Here is a 26,465-nt window from a genome sequence, read left to right on the forward strand (position 1 = left end):
TTAAACGAAGTTAGCGGAGCAAGTGCTCCGCTAACCCCATTTTCCTGCTTGTGTGTCATTGCAGCGTGGCTCTGCATCACAACGACTCGTGAAGGGCTTCCCAGAGTTGGGTGGCTCCCCAGAATGCCCCACACACTCACACGGGGCATTCTGGGACTTCTGGGGGCCAGGAGGCCCCCAATCCCTGCCACCCCAACCGGCTCAGTAATTGACAGAGCCGGTAATTGTGTGGGTGGTCGATCCAGCTGCCCAGGGCAGGCTCCCTGCTCATCTGTGGAGAAAGCTGACCACGCCCACTCTCCCCGCTGAACCCTCTTAGGCTCTCCACACGAGCCTTTATGTCTGCCATACTTGGGACAATATCAAGCCATAGTCTGTTAAATGAAACACATCTTCTTTGATAAAGTATGACAGTGGTTGTGAGGACAGATGACCACAAATGCACTAACATTCTCTACTGTTTAAATCTCTTTTGTTTGATCTGTAAACACTGTTTCTTCAGTTCAAATAAAAGGTGATTTCCATTACTCACTTACTAGTAAAGTACTTTTACATGGCGATTCAGTTCCAACTTTCCAAAATATTCCTGTTTTTTAGGTAACTAATAGCTTAAGAAAGGCCTAACATATTTAGGTTCATCTTTATCTGTGGTCAGGTGATTAGCAACAGCTTGAATACACATTCTGGTTTCCAGGGACACAAGAAAAATATAAAGTTGTGTATCATATTCTCACTCAGATTTTGCAAGGATACTTTGGAATACATACTACAAAGATCTCTTTAATGACTATCAGTAGTTTCATTCAGTTTTATGTTTAAATAAAATACCGGTGCCTATTTATCCATATGCACCAGCAGCACTCTCCCCCAGCTGTCCCTGCACAGCGCTGGCATGCAAACAACTGCTGCTCATGCATGGCAGCCCTGGGAGGATGCTGCCAGTACAGAAATGGCAGCGAGCAGGAGGAAGAGCAGGATGGATCTGCTCTCCTCCGCACTAAAGGGGCTAGGAAAGCCCTCAGTTTAAAAAGGGATTGTGCCACTATTCAGCATCCGAACCGTGTTTCAGCACATCCCTATTTACAATAAAAAGCATGTCCACAGTGCTAGCTCCTGTACTTCCAAAGCTCAGACATTCTGGTGCAGAAGCATGTCCATTTTTGCTATACTCTCTGTACTCCAGAAGCATTTTTCACAGAAAAACATGATTTGTGCAGCCCTCTGTGACATTTCTCCTGTCAAGTAGTGCTTCTGTAGCGGGGGGGGGGGAAATGGGGTCCACAGAATGGAAGAGGGGGGGAAACGCAAAAACCCGTGGACAAAGAATGATGATGAATGATAAATAGAAATAAATAAGTGCTGAATGAATAAATAACCAGATGTGTTTGGTTGTTTTCATGTGTGTTGAGAGCTGGTTATCTATTCATTTAGCACTTATTTATTTCTATTTATCATTCATCATCATTCTTTGTCCACGGGTTTTTGCATTTTTTCCCTCTGTAGCAAAGGGAGCACAATGGAAATTGTTGTATTCTTGCACAAGAGCACATATATTTTGAAAGTATGGGGGCTAGCATCACACACATGATTTTGTTAAATACATGTGCACATTGTTAGGATGTTGACCTTTGTGTATAAGATCACTGCCCTAGCTGGGGAAACTCAGACTTTTATTTTTCCCCAATCAGTAACTAATATAGAACTAGCACAATGGGAGAAGCACCAGCGCTAGTATTGGCGGTGGAATTTTAGTGATGTCCCCTTCCCCAGGAAGTGCTTTGTGTCACTTTAAAATATGTCCCTTAGGGCCACTAAACACTCAGGGACAAATTTTCTGGTGACACAGAGCACTTAGTGGGAAAGGGTAGGTCATTGAAAGTTGCCCCAACTGCTGAGCCAGCAGTGGATCTGAGTTAGCGGAACTTTTCAGAAGTACCGGTGCTTCTCCCATGGAACTAGTGATTCATTACACTGGATGTTAGCCAATGTGATTAAAGCTGTAGCCTAAAAGCAAGAAAATGTTTCTTACAAAATCTAAATAGAAGCCTAGCCATCACAAGCACAAACTTAGATTTTTCTCACTGAAACCAGTGATTTTGAAATGCCTTGGTTGGATTGTGCCCTTAGTAGATAAGTGTACTGTCCATCACTTTCCAGTACAACAAACTTATTTAGCCAAACAAAGGAACTTTCATGATTTATTTAATACACAGGAAGAATCATTAGCAAATAGTATTTTAAATTCTTCTTTGTTTATTCTTGATACTTAATCATAATTTTTAGATATTACCATTCCCTCTTTGAAGGAATGTGGGTTTTCTTAACCTTAATATTTTCCTAACACTTTTCCAGTGCTCTAAATTGAATGAGAGCTGATTTAGCATCTTTGACTTACATGCAGAAAACAAATCTAAAAAAAACAAGGTATAGGCAAACCTCAGCACTCGCAGACCTGACATCCACGTAACTGACATCCGATCTCGGCATACATGGGGGGGGGGGCTGTCAACAAAGGGTGAATTCATTCTATGTATCCACGGGTTCTGGGTAGCCAGACGGAAGTCATTTCTGGCCATTTCCAAAAGAGGAGTCATTTTGTGGCGCTCTCTCTCCCTCTCTTTTTAAAGTTTAACCCAATATTTTTCACATTAAATTGCCACATTTAGGACTTGTGGGGTGGGAGGCATTGCTGGGCACCTGGAGAGCCAAGCAGCATAGCAGGGCACTTTCCTCCTCAGTTTTTAGGGCTCTTTCCCACTGTTTTCCGCACCTCCAGGAACCTACCCCCTCAAGTCCCATTGACTCAATGACCCATTATCTGAAGTTCCATTATCTGCTGTTGTAGTGAAGATCGGGACCCCCATGGATAACAGGGTTCCCCTGGATGCCGTGCTAATTTTACATCTTGCATAAATATATCCAATTTGTTTCTAATAGTCAAGAGTATGTGAACTGCAATACTTGAGTGGTGGGGAGTCAATAAAGCTAATTTAATGCGACTTAGATGTTATGTTTGACAAATACTGAATCGGTTGTTTTTTTTAATTGGCTGACAAGCTGGACAACATCACCCTGGCGTTGTTGACCCACTGGGATTGCTGCAAACATAAAAGCCAGACCAACAGTGTTGTGCAAGAGTGCAGATGCGTAATGATGTAAAACAGCTTGTGAGCACTTGCATTGTTTTGAATGGAAGTTGTGCTGCACAAATGCCTGCTTGTTGCTTTATGTAGTTGTACAATTCCACTCTTCTACAACACAACCAGGGCTGGCTTTCAAAGGCACAGTAGTCCCAGGGGGTCAGAAACACTGGTGCTGCACAGCATGTTGGACTGTATACTTGTAAATCTTTTAAAGTCATATTTCAAGATCATATGCTTCCTTATATTATTCAAATTTTAAGCGGGGGGGGGAGAATGAAGGCATTGGAAACAGCTGACATGCATGTTAGCACTCCTAAAATGCTATGCATTCATATTTATTATATATGCATACTTTCTTCCTAGCGATAATCACCTGAAAAAAATGGCCCAGTTGGACTTGTATTGTATCAGTTCATTAGATTTCTATTTAATTTTATGAACAATTCAATTATACAAATGAATTTTTTTCCATAGAAAATTTTCTATCACATTACTACCTATTTGATAGTCAGTGATACTTTTTTTAAAAAAGAGGGAATGATAATTAATCTAAATTCATAAAAGTGGAGGGGAGCCTGAAAATTTTTCATCTGATTTAGGGCAAGATTTCATCTATGGCATTTTTTCAGCTCAAGTTGGATTGAATTCAAGAGTGTCAAAGCATACCAAATTTCACACATGAAGAACCAGTGTAGTGGTTAGAGTGTGGACTAGGACTCTGGAGACCCGAGTTCAAATCCCCCATTCAGCCATGAAAATCATTGGGTGACTCTGAACTAGTCACTTAACTCTCAGCCTAACCTGCTTCACAGGGTTGTTGAGAGGATAAAAATAACCATGTACACAGCTCTGGGCTACTTGGAGAAAGAGCGGGATATAAATATTGGTGGAGAGGGGGTTGTTTACCAGTCTGTTTCTGGGTCCAATTCAAGGTACTGGTTTTGACCTTTAAAGTCCTTAATGGTTTGGGCCCGGAATACCTGAGGAACCGCCTGCTCCCAAGGGTTACTGCCCGCTTGATGAAGTCAACTTAGGGGGCTTTGCTCCAGGTGCTGACAATGAGGGAGGTTCAGCTGTTGGGCATGCAGGACAGGGCCTTCTCTGTTACTGCCCCCAGACGCTGGAATGCTTTCCCGGTGGCTATTCGCTCCTTGGTCTCCATCACAGTTTTTAGAAAGCACATGAAATCTTGGATTTTTACCCAGGCTTTTATATGATAGTCTCTACTGTTGCTTCTTTGTATTTTATATGGTTATCTTATGCTTGTATTTTAAATCTTTTTAGTCAGATTTATGTTTTTATATTTTGGCTTATATTTTAATTGTGTAATTTTTATTGTCTTGTTTTAATTTTTGTGTGAACCACCTTGGAATTGTTTTAATGAAAGGTGGTATACAAATTTTATGATTTTTTTTTTTTAAAGACAGTTTAGGTTTAAATCAGAAATACAGCAGCTGTGCTACTCAACCATAACCATGTTATGGAAGAGGGGCTGTAAAGTCATGACTCGGGTAGGAAATATCACAGAATGTCCAATTAAAACAATGAAGGGTGCTTTGATAAACTGACTGCTTACAGGAGAACCTCCATATTTGCAGGGGTTCCATTCTCTGCTGCTACCAGGGATACAGAAACTGCAAATATGGAGACATTGGGGCAATGAGATTGGGGGGGTTAGGTTCCCAGAGGTCAGGGAAATGTTCAAGAAAGACGGGAAATGGCCCTAAAGATGCGGAGGAGAGTGGCCTACCGTGATCCGTGGGACCCAGCAGCACAGCAATGCTCCTCAATAGCAAAAAAACCCCACAATAAAAATTGTGGGTTTTTCCTGTGTTTTCCTACACTCCTTCAAAAATGAGCCATTTTGAGGCTCTCAGTCTCAAAATGGTGGCCGGAAATGACCTCCAAGGCCACCCCAACACTCAGATAAGTAAAAATTAACCCCTTCATTACCTTCCCACCCTGCGTATACCAAGGTTGCATGCCAATTCCCTGACCATAGATATACGATACACGAAACCGCAGATATGGAGTCAGTGATTAATGAGGTTCTCCTGTACTGTGTTCTGGGCAGCAGTAGAGCCTTATTCAAACATTATAACTCCTAAGTGTGTGCTCTACTCATTAGGGGGAAAGCAGGGATGAAGTCCCACCACCCTGGCTGTCAACTCACACATGCACACATCCTACATTTGACAGCACATATAGGCCACCCATTGATTGATCAAGGTTTGTAGCTCATGTGATCACCAGTCATCACACTTAGAGCACTGCCCTGTTCAGACAAACAGCACTGTAAGCATGGTTGTCAGGTGTGTGGGGTGAGAGACAGTGGAGGAAGCATGAGTGGTGCTCATGCTTAGGATTTATAATGTCTGAAGAGGAATGCTGATGTAGACAAATTGGAATGGGCTCAGAAGAGGACAACAAAAATGGTCAAGGGTCTGGAAAACAAGACCTAGAAGGTAAAGGTGACGGAACTGGGTACGTTTAGCTTGCAGAAGAGAAGACCTGGGGACACATGACAGCACTCTTCAAACACCGGAAGAGCTCTCAGGGCCTTCTCTATAGCTACCCCAAGATTCTGGAACATGCTTCCTGTCAGAATAAGAGCTTCTCCATCTCTGGCTTATGTCCCCACCCCTGGCTTGTGATTCACTTTATTGAATATGTACTAAAATGCAAAGATGGAAATTGCATTCTATCAGGAAAGTGAGGTGCTCCTGGACCTTGGCCACTGGTATGCTAAACTCTGGAAACAAGCATAAATGGACAAATTAATACAACAGAGACATGTCTCTTCTGAAATTTCTCATTCTGAAACTTTTAATCAGTATAGGCCTTACACAATTACCCTCTCCAGTGGCCTATCTTACTCAGCCAGAAGTCCCAAAGCACAGAAGTGTGTTCACCTTGGCTCGTTGTCATGAACTCCCCTCAGCTGTGCTTGAAGGCAGTTTTAGGCAGATCCTACACGCAGAGCAATTATGCCCCTGTGGCTCTGAGCAGATTGAAACTACTGAGCATGTCCTACTTCACTGTTTGTATTACAGAGACATTTGCTCTTCCTTTATCCACTCACTGCTATGCAATTTCTCAGGGCGTTCGAGCCACATCTATGTCTCTATACTACTCTCTGACTCTAACCCACTACTACATACAACGTTGCCAGGTTCTGTGCAGCAGCATCCAAAATCTGTCAGGTGCTGGTAAGCAGTGAGCTCTCGCATGCTTCTATGTGAAACAATGCACTCATCCAACACAGCACACCACCCGGATGACTTGGGCTTCTCCCACTTTGTTAATAGCTCTTAGTTACATGTCTTGTAGTATTCCTTATTTAGTAGTTTATTAATTAGGCTTTAAGGCAATCATGTCTTTCATTCCTTTTATCCTTTTTCTATCTTTTATGCCTATTTAGGCCTTTTAATGGTATTTTGATTGATGTCCTACTCTTAGGGGCTAACCCGCTCAAGAACCCCTGGCAAAAAGCAGGTTTGCAAAAAGCAGGTTTGCAAAAAGCTTTTGCAAAAGTCATTAAAATGACTTTTAATATATCACTATGCATCACTCGCCATTACACTTTGCATTGCAATCATCTCCTATATCTTATGCTGGTCTATGACCATAATAAAGAAGACTGATTGACTGATAGACACGTTCATCACTCACTGGTTCCTACTAATCAGTTATGCCAATAATCACTAAGATGTCTGTCATATTACAAATGGTCATTATAAGTTTTGGAAAGATGTTCTTACAATATGATAACCCTATACTATATACATGTAATTTATTTTCTATTATTATGTTGATGAATTGTATTTGTTTCATAATATGTTAAATAACCCATACATTTAAAAAAGAAGAAAGCCCTTGAGAAACACATTTTTTTCAGGCTTTTAGTTAAAAAAAATTATATTATGTTGTTTTTAATTGCTTGTTTTTAATTGCTAGGGGTTTTTTTTCTTTTTTGAAATTTCATGTAAACCTCTTCGAGATATTTTCTATCATGTGGTTCATCAATCCAATAAATAAATAAATAATCACATAGAAAAGGATAAAGTCCCACTTTCTTGTTCCAGACGGCAGGAGCAGATACTGGGCTTAAATTACAGGATTTCAGTTGAACATTAGGACAAACTTCTTAATGGTCAGAGCAGTTTGACAACAGGACCAATAACCAGTGAGTGTTCTTTTGCTGGAGGTCTTCAGACAGAGGCTGGATAGCCATCTGTTGAGGATGTTTTAGCGCTGAGTTCCCTACATCAAACGAGGTTGTACTAGATGGTCTACAAGACTCTCTCCAACTCTTACGACACTATGGACAACTTAACAACATAGGAAGCTGCCAAATACTGAGTAAGACCATTGGTCCATCTAGCTCAGTATTGTCTACACAGACTGGCAGCGGCTTCTCCAAAGTTGCAGCTTCATACGATCAGTAGAAAGTCAGTAAGAAGTCCCAGAGAGGGAACTGGAAGCATCCATGGTGTGCACATTTATGTACAGAGTGTCATCTGAAGCTGCTCACACATCTGGTTACCTACTTCCACCCAAAACTCTACTGATTTTGTCAAGCCAACTTCAAACTTCGGGTCTCAGAAAAAGTGGGGTGGGAACTAGACTTGGGAAGCTTCAGATGACATGTCACACAGGAACGTATGCATGACTGAGTACTTCCCACTCCTGGCCTTCTTATTGACATTCCTCTGATTCCATGAAGAAGCCCTATGACTTACAGGCTGACATGAAGAGGAAAATTATTCAGAGTCGTCACATTGAAATTAAAAGGACAGTTTAGGCACTGCTGCTTTGAGAAACGTTTTGCGGAAAAGTAGGAATAGTAATTTTCCTCATGTCCGACACTAAATGTAAATACTGCAAAGCATTGATAACTTCTAAATTTCAGAAGCAGACTGAATTTACATATAAATAATAGGTTTTATTCTACTTTATTTATGATGATGTGTCTCCTCTCTATGTCTACTCAGATCTGGGTTGACTTCCAACCCGACCAAGCTTTGGTTGGAGTAAATCTGGCTAATATCAATGGGACATATTCCCAAAGTATGCATAGGACTATAGTCTAAAAAGGAGCATTGCAGCTAGATTATTTATACCCCACTGTCTGTCATAAAACCCAGGATGGCTTCCTGTAATCAAAGTAATATACAGTGGCCCTGATATGTCTCTACTTCCATTGTTGCCCTGAGTGTTGAACAGATGAGGTGCCTAACTCTAGAATGAAAAAGCATGCAAGCTTCCCATTCATTTAGGGGCAGATGCTAAGCAATTTCTAGATGCAGGCCCCTTCAGAGGAACTTTGAAAAAGAGCAATACTCACCAGTAAGGTCTTTGTGAGTGAGGTTTGTCTGCTACCTTAGAAAAAGGTCACATCAGATGCCAAACGCAGTGCTTATTTCATCAACAGGCTTGGGACGGAGCAGTTCAGGCAGAGAATTTACACCATATGCTCACACTGCTTGTATGTTCTGCAGCATTCAAACGATGGCTTAATGAGCGGCAATGTGGCAATGACAGTACCTGTTGTTCCACTCTGATTCTATCTTAGCACTGGAAGGAAGAGGAGAGGGGAATGGACAAACTGAAGCACAAAGCCATAACAGAAAGGCTGCTGCACAGTATGGCTTTGGCAAATTTGTTGACCCTACGACCAGGTGAATGCGAAAATCTTGCTTGCTGCAATACATATAGTTTGTATTTGGTAGTAAATCATCTGTATGATGACTCTAAACTTACCACAGAAGTAAGTAGTGAGTTGATGTGCTTTTACAACTGACAGTTCTAGATCCTGCTGAAGTAAGTTCTTCAGTCTTATCCTGTCCTCCTGTTGAACTTCGGGGCAGAAAGGACTGTTAGGGACAATGAAAAAAACCACAAAGAGTCTAGACTAAAATGGTCACCCTTTGCTTCCTGGTTTTTCCAAGTATTTGGTGATGAGCCAAAATATGTTGAAAATTTTTCTTTTTAAAAGTTGTTTATAGTTTTTGTGTTTTTTAAAAAAGTTAGAGGATAGGTCCAACTCAAAGGATAATGGTTAACCCATTTATTGCTTTATTTGCTTCCAAGATAGATCTGACCTGAAGTTACCTTGCCACTCAAAAGTAGCTTTCTGATAGATGCTGAAGATGCAGCTGGTTTCAGAGGCAGACTAAACAAAAGTAGAAGGTGAGGGAGACACTGAACATCCAATGCTCTTTTTGACATTTCCTCCATATATTTGTTGATATATCTAAGCAGAAACCATGTTGTGTATAATATTATTGTCTACAGTCCATTCAAATACTGAATGAGAATCATAGACTTTGGAGGCATTAAGGCAAAAGAAAATGTCCACTGGAGCTGCTGATTCTCATTCTGGAAAGTGGACCCCCTTGGCTGGACGAGCCACTAACCAGTCAAGAAAGGAAACATTTGGAGAACAGAAAGTATCTACCTATTTGAGATAGAACCCCATAAGGAACTCCACCATTTTCCAATTACAAGCCCATTTCATAGCAAGCTGAGAGGCTATAGCCCAATAGTTCAGAAGATTTTAGTGCTGCATGGCAGCCAATCATAATTCTAGAAAACAGCATTCATGGGAAGGATATGTTACTAACAGCAGCATCTACATACAGAAGCAGCAACTTCAGGCAAACAGGAAGAAGTACATGGAAAAGGTGAAGTGGGGAGACTTGTTTATTTTTCCAGCATAAATTCTACACAAAACCTTATTCCCAGGGCTATAGAAGGGGAGAGACTATTTGCAGTCACCAATACTACCCAACTATATAAACTCCATAGCTTTTCTATTGGATATAAATTGAAGCCATGAATGTATATCCCAAATTCAGGAAATGGCTCAGTCTGGGCATCACATATGGAAGCATACATGGGCCTAATCACAGGCCCAAAGTGCTCTATATCACACCACACAGGTATGTGTTGCATTTTAGAAATTCTATCAACCAACATTTGGAACTGATATTCAGAGACCTTATGGAATTGAAGCATCAAACACCTACTGACCCTGCTGTTTAGTTTAGCATCCATAAATGCTTCTGAAGACTTTCCCCTAACTTCACTCACAGAAGTGGAAGAATAATATGATTAAAAGCAACACCTACTGTCTGATTTTGCCATAGGTATGCCTTATGAAACTGCTCTAGGGTTATTGATATCCAAACACAGTCCACCAGCCACATATGGCAGCCTACCAGGAGCTCAGAAAACCTTTTAGTTTTGCTGTCTTCCCAGACAAAAAACACAAAGACTGTCAACACTTGACAGGCCACAATCCATTTGCTGCAGCATTTGGTGGGTCACAAGTTGTCAAGACCAGATCGAAGATAACTAGATCATATCATGCCACAAACAAAGAGCAGGAGATAACTTAAGTAATTGAGTCAAGTTGCATACTATGGGGAGGCCAAAACAGCCCAGGAACATTAGTTAATTTCATCTTGGAAAAACTCCTTCACTACCCTAATTATGGTGAACACTGAACAAAACCTCTTCAGTGAATCTTTCTAGGTATCAGGAGGGGGCCACAGAGATACCCTACATGGTGTTTCTAGATGAACCTTTGGCTGCTGTCCTCAGCAGAGAATACACAGAAGTACACAAAAACATAACATCTTAAGTTCACAAAAAGATAACATTTCTTCAGAAAATGACTCAAGTCCAATCAAGAATTTGTGTTTAACCTTTTGCAGACTGTGAATTATATAACCAGTATGGCATGAGTCATCAACAGGACTTGAAATTTGAAAAAGCCATACATATATATATGGAGTGAACTCAAACTATGGTATTTATGAGTCCTTTGTATTTTTCAAAACTGTCTAATGGTCAATTAGTGGGTGGATGAATACAGTGCTATACAATAAACCATATATTTGAGATACTACCTTGGTTATTCAAACCCAGTATGCACATTGCCTGCTATAGCAGACATATGAATGGATGATAAAGGAGTTGTAGCTGAATGGGCAAAAAAACCCAGACACATAGATACAGGTCAGCAAGGGAGTTTGTCTCCACATCGTTTTAAATCCTCAGGCTGTAAACCGGTACTCTAGTTATTGATATATAAGTCCTACTGAAGTCAATGTGTAGCATAATAAATGGCAAGATTGCATTCTCAGTATCCCATCACTGGACTTATTGGCAACAATGAATGCATAACATGCAGTATAGCGGTTTTGCTTTCTGTTTTATTTCTTCTGCCCAACTGTGCCTGCAGGACAAAAAACATAGAGCCACCCAGGAATCCCACGCGTTACAGCAGGAGAAATTTCCCCTATAGTAATAAATGACAAACAAGTCATTTACAGTGACCATTCAATTACACAGTCTCACAAGCAAAACAAATAATATTCTCTTCATGCAGCAGCAAAGGATCTGCATAATTATTCTCAGCTTCATATGCAGTACCACATCCCTCTAGTATTTATGCACCTTGTTGTCACTCCCTTGACAGCCTGACTGCCAGCAAAAGAGCTTGACAGTCCTGAAGTCAGAGGTCAGAGGGAGTTGAATGTGGCATCCGCTGCCATCACGTTTGTGTCAAAAGGAGTAAACATGAGGGAGAAAGGGAGAAAGAGAAAGTGCCTTAAGCTGGCGCTAGCTCTCAGCATCTTCACAGAGTGTGCTTGACAAACATCTCACAAGCGTACACTGCAGCCTCATTTACACATGTCATAGACAGGAGGAGGCGGCGGGGGGAGGAGGTAGCAATATTGGGAGGAAAACAAACAGAAAGGGTAATTTACTAATATGCATTTTATTATTGCTACTCGTTTCCCTACCAGGAAGTACTGAAAAAAGATCAGAAAAATAACTGCTACCAGTAGCTCAGTAAGTCACGGAGGCAGGTGCAAGCCTTCAATTTAAGAACTACCTTCCCCTCTGCACCTTCTGATTTCACCAGCACAACATCTGGATTAAACACCCTGCATTAAACACTCCTCATTTCTTTCTTTCTCTTTGTAATGAAGGAGCATTCAAACATTCCTCTCTGCCTTTACATTCCAGAGCATCTCCCCCAACAGAGCTGCAAAACAGCAAGCATTCCTTGGATAAAAAATGAGCTAACTGAACCATTCACATAGCTTTTGCTATACTCCAACACATACATCACTAGGAAACATTACAGCTAGTGCATCATGTCCAAAAATCCAATTGCAGCTTCCTCCTTCGGTTTAGGAATCATACCTTTCCAATAAAAACTGAACAACAGAACAGGAATTAACTGCCTTTCAGTCAAGGAACACCCCCCTTCCTCCCCCTTCCCCACTGCCCAGTGAATGTCATCTCCGGTACTACCTGCATTTATCAGCAATGCAATCCCATCTCTCCAATCACTCCAAAGAATCTAACAGCCTGGAAATTCCGGTTGTCCATTCTTCGAGGTCACAGATAAAAGCTAAACAGCAGCCGTGACTCCCATCAATCATAAGTCACTCAGTTATAGAATGTATGGTAGGAGACCTACTGATGTAAGCTAGTCACCAGAGAAAATACCCACTGATGACGCATATCCAGGCATAAAAATAGTTACAGGGCCCCCAAAGGGATTATTCAACAGCCTACATTTAGATATTCTTACAAGAGACCCAAAGTCAATTTGCTGCTCTTAGGTGGCTGTGAAATGCTGGAGTTTAAGATTCTTCATCAGACAGAACCACGAATAGCTGATTTAAATAGGCTACTGCAATTATAAGCTGTTTGTAATTTTCTGCCACTATATTGCAAGGATAACTCTAAGCCGGGACACCAACAAAAATGCTACATACAAAGTTTACCCTTACAATGTTCATATTCATTTACTAAATTCCTGATTCTGTCTCCATGCACATTTTAAACAGTATAATAATTGTCCATTATTTTTAAAAAATGAGCTTTCTCCTCTTACCCCAGCATCAAAAAGAGAGCTTGGTTGTTGTTTTTCCCTTTAAACAACATGAGAAGCCTTTTAAGAAAACTCTGAGCCCAGTTGTACAATGTTTTGTGCCATATTTGTTGACTTCCTGTTAAAAAAATGGCACATCAAAAGTCCTGGAACTGTTGTGTGAAATGAGGGTTATAGATTACTAGCATGATGCATATCATTATGAGCATTACGGAGAGGAACTGCTTATATCTTTTGTAAGGACTCATCTGTGCAGTGCACTGCTGTGTGTTCTCCACATATAATGCACTGCCCACTGTAGGATCTAGGAGAGCTTGGCCATCCAGGGTCACGGGTAAAGAGGAAGGTGTTCCTCCTACAATATCAGTGCCCCCAACTGGAGTGCTATATTTTCCCCATAGGAGTGAAATGCAACCATTCATACACTTATAACAGAAAAAGCACTCTTAGTGACGCCACCCAGGTGGGAGCTAAACCTTTGCCCCAACACTGGCTATCTCAGCCATAAAGAATCGAGCCTTCTGCATAGCGCCACCCCTTCATCTACACAGTCTCATCCAAAGTTCTCACTCTTGGTTTGCTAGAGTGTTACTGAACACTGGAAACATATAGACTGATGTTCTGTTCTGCTACAAGAGACAATCCAGAAAAAACACGGACATAAAGACATCCCCTCAAACTGAGAGCCCTCTGACAATGTTAGGCAGGATTCAAGCATAATTCAAACCTTCTAAATATATATTTTTAAAATCAGAATCATTCCCAGAATTTTGTTTCAGGGTAAAAAGAACTATGCAAGCACAAAAACTCTTGCCTGAAAGTGGCATGTATACATTTAATAAAGAAGAGTACATTTCAGAAGCAATAACCTTGTACAGTACCTATAAAACTATTTCTCAGTCTATTGTTTAAAAATGACTTCAGTCATTCATCATTTGTTCCATAATCTGAAGCCAAGTAAAAGTGACAAATTTCCACACCTTAAACCATTTCAGGGTTTATTTTGCAGTTTATTTGAAATACCTAGTGCAGAATTTCACTGAATTTCACTAGGTTTTTCACATTTGAAATACCTAGTGCAGAATTTGGTACCTAGTACAGAAACATAGAAATACATCTTATACTATGCAGGAGACGGCAATGGTAAACCCCTCCTGTATCATACCAAAGAAAACCACATGGCTCTGTGGTCTCCAGGAGTCAATACTGACTTGACGACACAACTTTACTTACTTACTTAAGCATCCAGTTATTACTGTAAGTGGCCTTGGCTAAATTCTTCTGTGTAATGAAGATTAGTTCAAATATTATTAGTTGGCCAACAAAGAGTATTGACAGTCTCACCGCACCCTTACTGCTTAGAGTGAAATGAAAGTCACTATTACACGAAACACTGAAAGATCTGTCTCACTATCCCCACCCCACAACAAGCAATGGTGGAAATAAAGAGCACTTTTTTGTCCTAAGCTGTGTAATTCTACCTAACTTTCTCCAATGATGATAACATTGTTATAAATAAAAGTGCAAATTATTTTTAGCACTGAGATTCTGCTACGCACTCACGTTTCTCTCCTGTGCGTACACGCTGGCAGTGCTGCTTGCCCTAGTTTAACAGCCCTCTGTAGAAATATTCATTGGTGGCTTCAAGCTGATTTATCTCAAGCAAGTGTCTGGAGAGAAGTCTGGTGCTTATTCTCTCCTCCTGTCTTCTATCAGCATCCTGCTTTTCTTTCTCTCGCCCACTATAACTTTCACCAGTGTCCAGGAAAACAGCAATTCATTTCCTGCAGAAAATGGATGATAAAAATAATCAAGTGTTATAACTCCGAGGGTGTGTGTGTGAAAAATACATAATTAATTTGCAAGATCCTAAGGTATGGTTCATGCAAGCATTTGAAACGAAGTTTAACATGGGTTACCAACATTGGTGTGATTGTGTGAACCCATGTCAAGGTAGTTTATGGCCAGAGATGAATCTGAGATTCCTGCCTTTGTGTGGGTTCAAACAATCATGCTAATGCCTAGATTTGAAAGACTGTGAGAACCAGGCCTATGTCACTGAGAACCTGGGAAGTGTGTGAATGTGTTGCTTAGGAATTTGAAATGTTTTTTCATCCCTGCTGATTTTCAAGCCTGTAGAAGGAAGATGCCTGGAGCCCCATGCTATACTTGCAGTCCCACAAGACCTCTCTTATCATTCTTTGTCAAGGCTCACTAGACTCCCTGCTACTAAACAGAAGTGGGAGAGGGGTGTCCATCACCACTTGCAGTGCACCCTGACTACACAACCATAATCAGTTGGGGTCACCCAGTTCGGGTTTCTCCTATTACTCCCTGTTCCATTCTTCAGCCAAGATTTGTAATGCTGAAAAAAAGGAAAGACAGAGCACTTTCCCCCAACCCTCTGACTCATCTGCCTGAAATTCCCACACAAACCTAGATGAGCAGGAACCTCAATTTGAGCAGGATGCCTAAGCAGGGCTTCCCATAAAGAAGTGCTTGTTTGTAGTCTTGTTTTTATAAATAAAAGATTCCAGAAAAAATCCCTAAAGGCCAGAGATTCTACAACTCATAATACTGGACAACATTCATCCTTTGTTTCATCAGGTAACATGCACGAGGAGGGGTGAAACTGGCTTTTCCACAAACCCAGTGATCCCTCAGTCCCAGGAAAAAAAACCAGTTCAACAAGTGTAGCCATCTCAATGATTTTCTACTCTGGCCCAATTCAAATTTTACCTGAATGGAGTAGTAGCTCCCATATTTACAACCAGAACTGCCACCCAGGTAACAAGATCTTAGTCAATTTATCACATACCTTTTAATCAATCAACTAAACCTACATTCATTTATATATTAATAGATCAACAGTTCCAAAGCATTATTTCTTTTTTAGATCATGAATGCATATCCACCATCTTGGAAAAGGAATTCCATCCTACAGGAGAAAAGGAAGAATGCCTATTCTAAGATGAAACCTGCCACTCACACTTTCTGCAAGTAGTATTATTTTAAAAAGAAGCAGCTGTTTGGTGTTTTGTTTTGTTTTTTAAACCTGCTGCCTGATTAATGTTGGGCCCTTTAAAAAAAATCAATTAAATAGTTGTTGATTGATTAAATAGCCAGTTAAACAACTAAGCATTACATCCTTGGTTAGGACAGAACATATTGTTACATGCCCTACACTCATGACACTCGCACTGTTCTCCAGCAGTCCTCATCAACCCTCCTACTCAACCTACTTCAAGTTGGCCACAACACAGGCAGTTGGAGGATGGGCAAAAGCACAGGTGGAGGCAGACTGTTGAAGGCTACACCTTGCTTGGTGCTTGGATCATTTAAAGGTGCAATCACCTTCTCTGACACTCCTAGCAGAGAAGCCTTTAGAAGCTTTTTTTTGCATGTCCAAATGCTTTCAAATTTATTACTTCCATGTAGTCAGTCATCAAAGACAGTAAACTCTTCTCCTGCCATTAAGTTCTGAATGGAAACTTTCACTCAGTTTTCTAGCTCCTAGGCTAAGAACAGGAACCTTATTTCAGGAGTCTCTACTAAAGGACTTCTCCCTAATTCCCATGCTCTTGGGCTGCAGCTGGAGCCAGCTTCAGTCTTCCTAGCTACCATCCACAAGTAGCTTTCTACCACTCCCACATCCGGGTTTTCTACAAAAAGTGATGAGCCTCTACTGCTGATTCTCAGAAGACATATGAACAGCTGGGAAAGTGTATGTGGGACTCATAGCCAAGCCCACTTACACTTTCCTGTCATCTCATCAGTTTCCCTTCCATATCAGTTTGAATAGCCAACCTAACCAAAGTAGGATTCCTGCAATCCAGAGAAATTTGCAGTGCACTATAGTTTTAAAATGGAAAACAATCACAACAGATGTTCCACAAACTAGTTGCCCTTTCCTAGCTTATCAATGAATGAATCCTGAAGCCAGTCCTTAGATCTTGCTGAACGCTGAACTCCCATGCTTAGCAAATTCTGAAAACAGTGCCCCTGCTGGCATACCAAATCTGAAATAAACACCTAAATGTTTATTAAGCATGGATACTGATGCATCTTGGCTATCTACCTTTTCTTGGCAACTGTTCCCTGACAATGCAGTTTGGGTACCTTGTGCCAGAGATAAAACATGGCAGGACATAGATTGCTGGTGGAAATTTTTTTTTTAAGTTGGGAGACAGATTTGCTTCCTTGGGATATGTTAGGTGTAACATGGCCATGACTGAACAAATCATGTGTGCTTCTGGTCTCCAATTATGCAATTAATCAGTTGTAAGAGTAAATAAAAGTGTGAAGAGAAAGCTTAGTAAAATCCTCTCTGGTTATATTTCATTTTAACTCTATCTTACCAAGACAGTGAAATTTGCAGTGCACTATAGTCTGAATGACAAGAAGTTGTTCTAGTAAGAACTAATCAGCCTACTTTCCTTTCACTGTCTCTACATCTGGACTAAATTTGGTGCAAATCAAGGTCCACGAGTTAGATCTCTTGCTCCTCAAATGTTCATGTGTCTGCCATCTTGGATCGGGGTGGATGACATCATTACAAACAGCACCATTGAGGTGTCCCTGTGTGTCACTCACTACAGCTGTTCCAAATTTGGTTCAAATCGGTTAGACAGTCCTCAGGTTAGTGCACTTGCACTTCAAAAGTTTATGCACCCGCCATCTTGGATCGGGGTTGGTGACATCATCACAAACTACACCATTGGGGCATCCCTATGTGTTCATTCAGCTGTAGCAAATGTGGTTCAAATCGGTTAGACTGTTCACAAGTTAGTGCACTTGCGCCTCACATGTTTACGTGTCCACCATCTTGAACTGGGGTGGATGACATCATCACAATCTTTGCTGTTGAGGTGTCCCTATGTGTCCCTACAGCTGGAGCAAATTTGGTTCAAATCCGTTAGACAGTCCTCAAGTTAGCCCACTTGCGCCTCAAAGGTTTATGCTTCCGCCATCTTGAATCAGGGTGGATGACATCACAAACTACACCGAAGTGTCCCTGTGTGTCACTCACTACAACTGTACATAAATTTGTTCAAATCGGTTAGACAGTCTACAAGTTAGCTTACTTGCACCTCAAACATTCACATGTCCAACATCTTGCATTGGGGTAGATGACATCACAAGCTATGCCACTGAGGTGTCCCTATGTGTCCCTGCAGCTGCAGCAAATTAGGTTCAAATCAGTTAAGCAGTTCACAAGTTAGCCCACTTGCACCTCAAAAGTTTACACGCCCACCATCTTGAATTGGCGTGGATGACATCACCACAAGCTATGCTGCTGAGGTGTCCTTATGTGTCACTCACTGTAACTATACCCAATTTGGTTCAAATAGGTTAGGCAGTCCACAAATTAGCCCGCTTATGCCTCTGAAGTTCACATGGCTGCCATTTTGAATTGGAGTGGATGACATCACACACCAATTTGGGCATCTCTATGTGTCCCTACAGCTGTAGCAGATTTGGTTCAAATCACTTAGGCAGTTCACAAGTTAGCCCATTTGCGCCTCAAAAGTTTACGCGTCCACCATCTTGGTTGGGGTGGATGACATCAACACAAACTATGCTGTTGAGGTGTCCTTATGTGTCACTTACTGCAACTGTACGTAATTCTGTTTAAATTGGTTAGACAGTCCACAAATTAGCTTGCTTACGCCTCAGATGTTCACATGGCCACCATCTAAAATTAGAGTGGATGACATTGTCACATAGCACGCCATTTGGGCATCCCTATGTGTCTCTACAGCTGTAGTGAATTTGGTTCAAACTGATTAGCGATGCACAAGTTAGCCCACTTGCTGAGGGTTTACATGTCCGCCATCTTGGATCAGGGTGGATGACATCATCACAAACTACACTGTTGAGGTGTCCCTACAAATGTACCCGATTCGGTTCATATTGGTCCAGGCGTTGCGAAATTGATAACAGGGGACACATGGACGGACACAAACACAGAATGCCCAGGTGTTCTCGTAAACCTACTGGAAAGTAGGCTAGAAAAGAGAGGGAATAGATCTTCTTCTAGAATGGGACGATCTGTCCATTCTTGCCAGGGTGTCTGACCAACTGACCTTCAGGAACTTTTGCTGATCACTGGCAATTAATCCACAAAAAGCCATTAAAATCTATATTGTCAAAATGTGATGCAATAACACATTTTCCAACTGGTCCTGGTTAATCTACAGACAAATATGACAATATTTTACCCAAGATATAGAATAAATATTCTGGCATATAATTGGTGACTATAAATTGTAGAAGCTGGAGAATGCAGACACTGTTAAAACATTTCTAGTGAATGCTGACCATCTAGAATGAAGTTGGATAACAACATCTTATATACCGCTTTTCAACAAAAGTTTCCAAAGTAGTTTACATACATAAAAATGGATCCATTTCCCCAAAGGGCTCACAATCTAAAAAGAAACATAAGACAGACACCAGCAACAGTCACTGGAGGTACTGTGCTGGGGGTGGATAGGGCCAGTTACTCTCCCCCTGCTAAATAAAGAGAATCGCCACATTAAAAAGGTGCCTCTTTGCCCAGTACATTTCCTTTTGTTTAGAAATACAGACCTGACTTGGCTGAACACTCTCTCTCACTCACACCCACACTTGTGTACATGCAAATCCAACTGAGTTCAGTGGAATTATAATATGCACAAGTGTGCAGAACTGTAGCCCAAGTGCTTTGGTTTTGATTTTCCTGCAAATTACACAGCTCTTTCTAAAGACTAGCAGAAGATGAGCAGGAGGATGAAACAGAATGAACCTGTTTGATTTTCTTCTGTAAACTTCAACTGCTGTAGACATGAAGTCTCAGTTGTATTTTGAAATCAGTTTTCACTATTCATCTACAGGGAAGCTTGAAAAGGTGTGTGAAATTTGAAAATTAAGAAGAAAATGAACAGAAGCTCCATTTATAACGGATTCATTTACTGGTTTATATGTAATTCCCTTGCCAATTTAACAATTTGTTGTGGTACAACCCTTAATGTCTGAAGATAAGAGAATAGAAATTCTGCTAATACATGGCATTTGTTTCTTGAATGGCTGTACTTACTGAAGAATGAACAGATCACTTAAATGCATATTAGGTCTAATTGGGACATGTAATTAAACAGTAGTCATACAGGCTACAATACTGTTATGTGTGTTCAGTTCATCTAACCTTTATGGTTATGTGTGTTCAGTTCATCTAACCTTTCCTTAAAAGATAATCCACAAGTTCTTTACTCTGCTTCTTATTTCATTGTTTGTCAACTAAAAGTTAGAAAGTCGATGCATGTATATAAAGCAAGTATGCTCTGCTAAAAAATGAAACCTGCTGCCTTCCATGCTATCCTCAGTTCAGGGACTTTAACAGAGCTTTTTCACTAACTTTAAATTTATTTATTTTATCACACATACGCACTACACACTTAAGTGCCTGGGCGGTTCACAATCTAAAAAACAACAACACATTAACATAATTAAAATAGTTTAAAACACAGATCAAAAACTCTAAAAGTCAAAACTTCAAAACTATAAACTAAAAGACTGACTAAACAGGTATGTTTTCAGTTCCTTTTTAAAAAATCTAGAGAAGGGAAGGTTCTAATTTCATTAGGAAGCACATTCAAAAAGTGGCTGTCATATATTTGAAAACTACATAGGAAGCCATCTTATACTGTCAGACAATTGGTCCATCTAGCTCACTACTGTCTGCTCAAGGGTTTCCAGCTGCAGGCTTTCCCAACCCTACCAGGAGATGCAGGGATTATGCTAGAACCTTCTGCATGCAAAGCAGATGAGCTACTGATGAGCTACAGCCTCATCCCTATCTGCTCCGGCCCCTTGCCTAGTTTGTTCTCTGAACATGCCGAATCCCCAGGAAGAGCTTCAGGTTTCAAGTGGCCATTGACAAGCTAGTCTCCACTAGTTCCCTCTACCTGTGAGGCCCAGAGAGAGTTGCTCTGCCACCGCCACCACACAACGGTTAGGGGCCTCAGGGATCAGCAGTAATGCCTGAGAAGATGCCCAACTCTTTCAGCCCCAAGCACCTGCCTTGCTTCCCCATGCCTTTTTCAAAAGCAAGCACTCCAAACTTAGGAAACATAGGAAACTGCCATATACTGAGTCAGACCATTGGTCTATCTAGCTCAGTATTGTCTTCACAGACTGGCAGCGGCTTCTCCAAGGTTGCAGGCAGGAATCTCTCTCAGCCCTATCTTGGAGAAGCCAGAGAGGGAACTTGGAATCTTCTGCTCTTCCCAGAGCAGCTCCATCCCCTTAGGGGAATATCTTGCAGTGCTCACACTTCTAGTCTCCCATTCAGATGCAACCAGGGCAGACCCTGCTTAGCTATGGGGACAAGTCATGCTTGCTACCACAAGACCAGCTCTCCTCTCCTCTCCTAATGAACTTGTTCATCTCAGAAACCTGCCTGAAAAAGGAAATCAGCCAATCTTAGTCACAACTTTATAGAACAAAATTAATCCTTCCCTCCTCTCTAATAGGTTCCTCTTGTCAATGCAATGCAACATGGCTTGAGGGCTACATAACTGCACACCTTTATTAGTGCAAGGTCCACCAATCCAAGCACCTTTTAAGTAAATCTAACATTATTATTATAGTTTTAGCAATGGTTTATTGTGCTAGATACCAAAACTATTATATTTTTTTCATGCATTTATATTATTTTAATGGTTCTTCTAGTTCTTCCAGTACAGTTGGCAAGGAAACGGGTCTTTATTTTATTTTTATTTTGAGGCCAGCCACCTCAAGAGTCATGGAGCCAGCGTGGTGTAGTGGTTAGAGTGCTGGACTAGAACCGGGGAGACCTGAGTTCAAATCCCCATTCAGCCATGATACTTGCTGGGTGACTCTGGGCCAGTCACTTCTCTCTCAGCCTAACCTACTTCACAGGGTTGTTGTGAGGAGAAACTTAAGTATGTAGTACACCACTCTGGGCTCCTTGGAGGAAGAGCAGGATATAAAATGTAAAAATAAATAAAATACACAGGTAAACAAGTTGGGGTTACCAGGTTACTAGGAGATTCACTCTATACCTTGAAAACTCCCAATAAAGTAAAAGACAAATTGGTTTGATCAAAAGCAATCATAGTTTCTTATGTCCATCCCTTTCTCAGCCCATTTATTTGCACCTCATCGTCTTCCTACTGATGATGCAAGCAACAAAGTGGGGAGATGAAAAACTCAGGAAAGGAACAGCTGCTGGGAGAAGCTGCAGCTACTTTGTCTCCCACTTCATGAGCATCTTTAAAGGTACAGAACAAATGTTTGAGTTCCATCTTGTTAACCCTAAAAACAAAGAATTTGGAGAGATTATACTAGCTTAGGAGACATTAGAGACAGCACAAGAGGGCAAGCGCCCCAAGGCAAGCAGCCCACCCCTCACAATTGCAGGACTGGTTGCTTAATTATAAACTAGAAATTAAAATAAGGCTGCAGTGCTTATTCTTGCCACAACGTTAGCTCCATCAGACACGAATAGGACTTGCTTCAGAAAAGATATACCTAGGATGCAAGAGTTTATCAAAATATATTAACTGACATCCAGGCTAGCACTGCACTGACACTAGCACTGCACTAGCAGTGCCTGACATCCAGAATGATGTATGCCATCATTCAAGGAGCGGTTCTTGACACTATTCCCTTCCCTTTAGTGTGCCTCCCAAAAATATGTCCCAAAGGACTGAGCAACCCTCATGGGCATATTTTCAGGAAGCATAATGAGCTTCAGAGGGAATGGGTTATCATTTTAAAAAAAATTCCTCACACCATTAGTCTAGATGTCAGGCACTGTTTTTCTTTCAGAGATCTAACTTGTGGGACAAAGCTCACCTCCTTCCAAAATGCATTTTGCCCCCCAATATATTTTTGTGGTATCAACACTGGGGAAAGGAGAAGGAAACTGTGACCAGTTTAATAATTAGATAGATTATAATTGCTAGAGGTCAGGAAAAAGAAATATATATCAGTCAACTTCACATTGACTTAGCAATAAGAATTCGTCCATCCACAACTGGATAGCTGGTAGTCAGAATTTGTGGCAAAAGAAGATTTAACATTTCATAAATGAGTGAGTGGTTGCTTCTCAGCTCCAGGCAGTTTGGGGTGACACATAATATTTAGATCCTTTCCAGACTGGCTTTTGGGTGGGCTATGGGGTTGAGACTGCCTTGGTCGGCCTGATGGATGATCTCCAACTGGCGGTCAACAGAGGAAGTGTGACTCTGCTGATCCTTTTGGATCTCTCAATGGCTTTCGATACCATTGACCAGGGCATCTTGCTGGGTCGCTTGAAGGAGGTGGGATTGGGTGGCATTGTTTTACAGTAGTTCCGTTTCTACCTCTCTGGCAGATTCCAGATGGTATCTCTTGGAGACTTTGGCTCTGAAAAACAAGCGCTAAAGTGTGGTGTTCCACAGGGCTCCATACTGTCTGCAATGCTGTTTAACAACTACATGAAAAGGCTAGGAGAGATCGTCAGGAAGTTTGGTCTGGGGTGCTATCAATATGCTGATGACACTCAGATCTATTTCTCCATACCAACTTCATCAGGAAATGGCATGACACACACACACCCCGTAAGTGCCTGCCTGGAGGTGATATTGGGCTGGATGAGGGATAACAGGCTGAAGTTGAATCCAAACAAGATGGTGGTACTGTCCATAGAGGGTCTGGATCCAAGAGATAGTTTAGATCTGCCTGTTTTGGATGTGGTTACACTCCCCCTAGAAGATCAGATTCGTACATAACACAAGAACACAAGAACAGCCCTGTTGGATCAGGCCCAAGGCCCATCTAATCCATCAGCCTATTTCACACAGTGGCCCATCAGATGCCGATGGAAGCCACAAGCAAGAATTGAGGGCATGCCCTCACTCCTGCTGTTACTCCCCTGCAACTGGGACTCAGAGGCATCCTGCCTTTGAGGCTAGAGGTGGCCCACAGCCCTCCAACTAGCAGCTGTTGGGTTAGTTATCCAAACCCTTCTTAAAGCCATCCAGGTTGTTGGCTGTCACCACATCTTGTGGAAGAGAATTTGACAAGTTGATTATGCATTGTGTGAAAAAGTACTTCTGTTTGTTGGTCCTAGATTTCTTGGCAATCGGTTTCATAGGAAGACCCCTGGTTCTAGTGTTATGGGAGAGGGAGAAGAATTTCTCTCTATCCACTTTCTCCACACCATGCATGATTTTACAGACCTCTATCATGTCTCCTTGCAGTAGTCTTTTTTCTAAACTAAAAAGCCCCAGGTGTTGTAGCCTTGCCTCATAAGAAAGGTGCGCTAGGGCCCTGATCATCTTGGTTGCCCTCTTCTGCACCTTTTCTAGTTCAAAAATGTCCTTTTTTTAGATGTGGTGACCAGAATTGTACGCAGTACTCCAAGTGTGGTCGCACCATGGTTTTGTATAAAGGCATGATAATATTAGCAGTTTTATTTTCAATCCCCTTCCTAATGATCCCTAGCATGGAACTGGCCTTTTTCACAGCTGCCGCACATTGAGTCAACACTTGCAACGAGCTGTCCACCATGACCCCAAGATCCCTCTCCTGGTCAGTCACCAACAGCTCAGATCCCATCAGCATATACTTGAAGTTGGGGTTTTTCGTCCCAATGTGCATCACTTTACACTTGCCAACACTGAACCACATTTGCCACTTTGTCGCCCATTCACCCAGTTTGGAGAGATCCTTTTGGAGCTGCTCACAATCCATTTTGGATTCCACTACCCGAAAGAGTTTGGTGTCATCTGCAAATTTGGCCACCTCAGTGCTTACTCCTGCTTCTAGATCATTTATGAATAAATTTAAAAAGCACTGGTCCCAATACAGATCCCTGGGTGACCCCACTTCTTACTTCCCTCCATTGTGAAAACTCTCCATTTATACCTACACCCTGTTTCCTGTCTTTCAACCAGTTAGCAATCCACACATGTACTTGTCCCCTTATCCCATGACTGCTAAGTTTCCTCAGAAGTCTTTGATGACGAACTTTGTCAAAAGCTTTTTGAAAGTCCAGGTATACGATGTCAACTGGATCACTTTGATCCACACACTTGTTGACACTCTCAAAGAACTCCAAACGGTTTCTGAGGCAAGATTTACCTTTGTAGAAGCCATGCTGGCTCACTCCCAGCAGGGCCTGTTCTTCTATGTGCTTTACAATTTTATCCTTGAGGATGCTTTCCATCAATTTGCCTGGAATGGACGTTAAGCTAACCGGCCTGTCATTTCCCGGATCACCCCTGGATCCCTTTTTGTAAATCGGTGTTACATTTGCTACTCTCCAGTCCTCTGGTATAGAGCCCGATTTCTGGGATAAGTTATATATTTTAGCAAGGAGGTCGGTAGTTTCACCTTTGAGTTCTTCGAGGATTCTTGGATGGATGTAATCCAGCCCTGGTGATTTGTTAGTTTTCAGTTTTTCCAGAAAGTTTAGAACATCGTCTCTTGTCATGATGGGAGTTCTCCTGGATCCCAAACTCTCCCTGATCTCTCAGGTTGAGTCAGTGGCCAGGAGTGCTTTTCATCAGCTTCGGCTGATATGCCAGATATGTCCATTTTTGGAGACAAATGGCTTTAAAACGGTGTTGCATATGCTGGAAACCTCTAGGCTTGTCTACTATAATGAACTCTACATGGGGCTGCCTTTGCACGTAGTTTGGAAACTATAATTGATTCAGAATGTGGCAGCCAGAGTGGTCTCTTGGACAACACAAAGGGAGACATTACACTGATTCTAAAAGAACTGCATTGGCTGCCAGTATGTTTCCGAATGAAATTAATTGTTATAGTTGACCCTATAACACGCAATGGGTGAAAAGCTTCCTTAATAACACTTACCACAATTCTGGCTTCAGTTTATTGAAATTAGCATATGCCAATTTTGAGCAAATCAACAGAACTCCAAGACTTTGAGAGGTTTAGAATATGAGCTTGAGAATTGATAGAGAAAGCACTGTAGCAGCTGGTCCCAGGCAAGATCCAGTGAAAAGAAAGTGCTTGACAGGAGAACATGAGGAAGACAGTATTTTAGCAATTGCCAGCAGAAAAAATACCCTATGCAGTCCATTCACAACAGAAGTAATTAAAAGGAACAAGAGTATACATGAGAAAGACAGAAGTCTGGCTGGTGAGCAGTAGCTGGCTGTAGCAGAAGTCAACAACTGATTTTTTAAATATTTTGTTTGGATGATTTGTTAAGCATCTTGAATATCATTCCTAGGAAGAAGGAAGCATGCACTTAATTTAAAAATAAGTGAACAAACAAACGAATTAAAATGATAATCTGGCTGGTTTTGTTAATTGTATGTCCGAATGCGGACACCCTTAGTTTCATTCAGAAATGGTCCCGCAGTTTCTCTCCCCAAACTCTA

At 41.4% G+C, this 26,465-nt stretch overlaps 1 protein-coding gene across 6 annotated transcripts in view; it reads right to left on the bottom strand.

Annotated features, from left to right (window-relative positions):
- The window catches only part of HIVEP2 (HIVEP zinc finger 2), a 224,204-nt gene that overhangs the window by 114,080 nt on the left and 83,659 nt on the right, over nt 1–26,465 (bottom strand). For 5 of the 6 annotated variants that reach the window (XM_053290196.1, XM_053290177.1, XM_053290145.1 and 2 more), the window contains exon 2: nt 14,626–14,846. The gene's annotated coding sequence lies outside the window, so the exon portion shown is untranslated. Of the gene's footprint in view, nt 1–12,476; nt 12,641–14,625; nt 14,847–26,465 lie in introns of those variants that run through there. The other variant, XM_053290187.1, reaches the window with a different exon arrangement.

The sequence above is a fragment of the Hemicordylus capensis genome, chromosome 1 (assembly GCF_027244095.1).
Source record: "Hemicordylus capensis ecotype Gifberg chromosome 1, rHemCap1.1.pri, whole genome shotgun sequence".
Lineage (NCBI taxonomy): Eukaryota > Metazoa > Chordata > Lepidosauria > Squamata > Cordylidae > Hemicordylus > Hemicordylus capensis.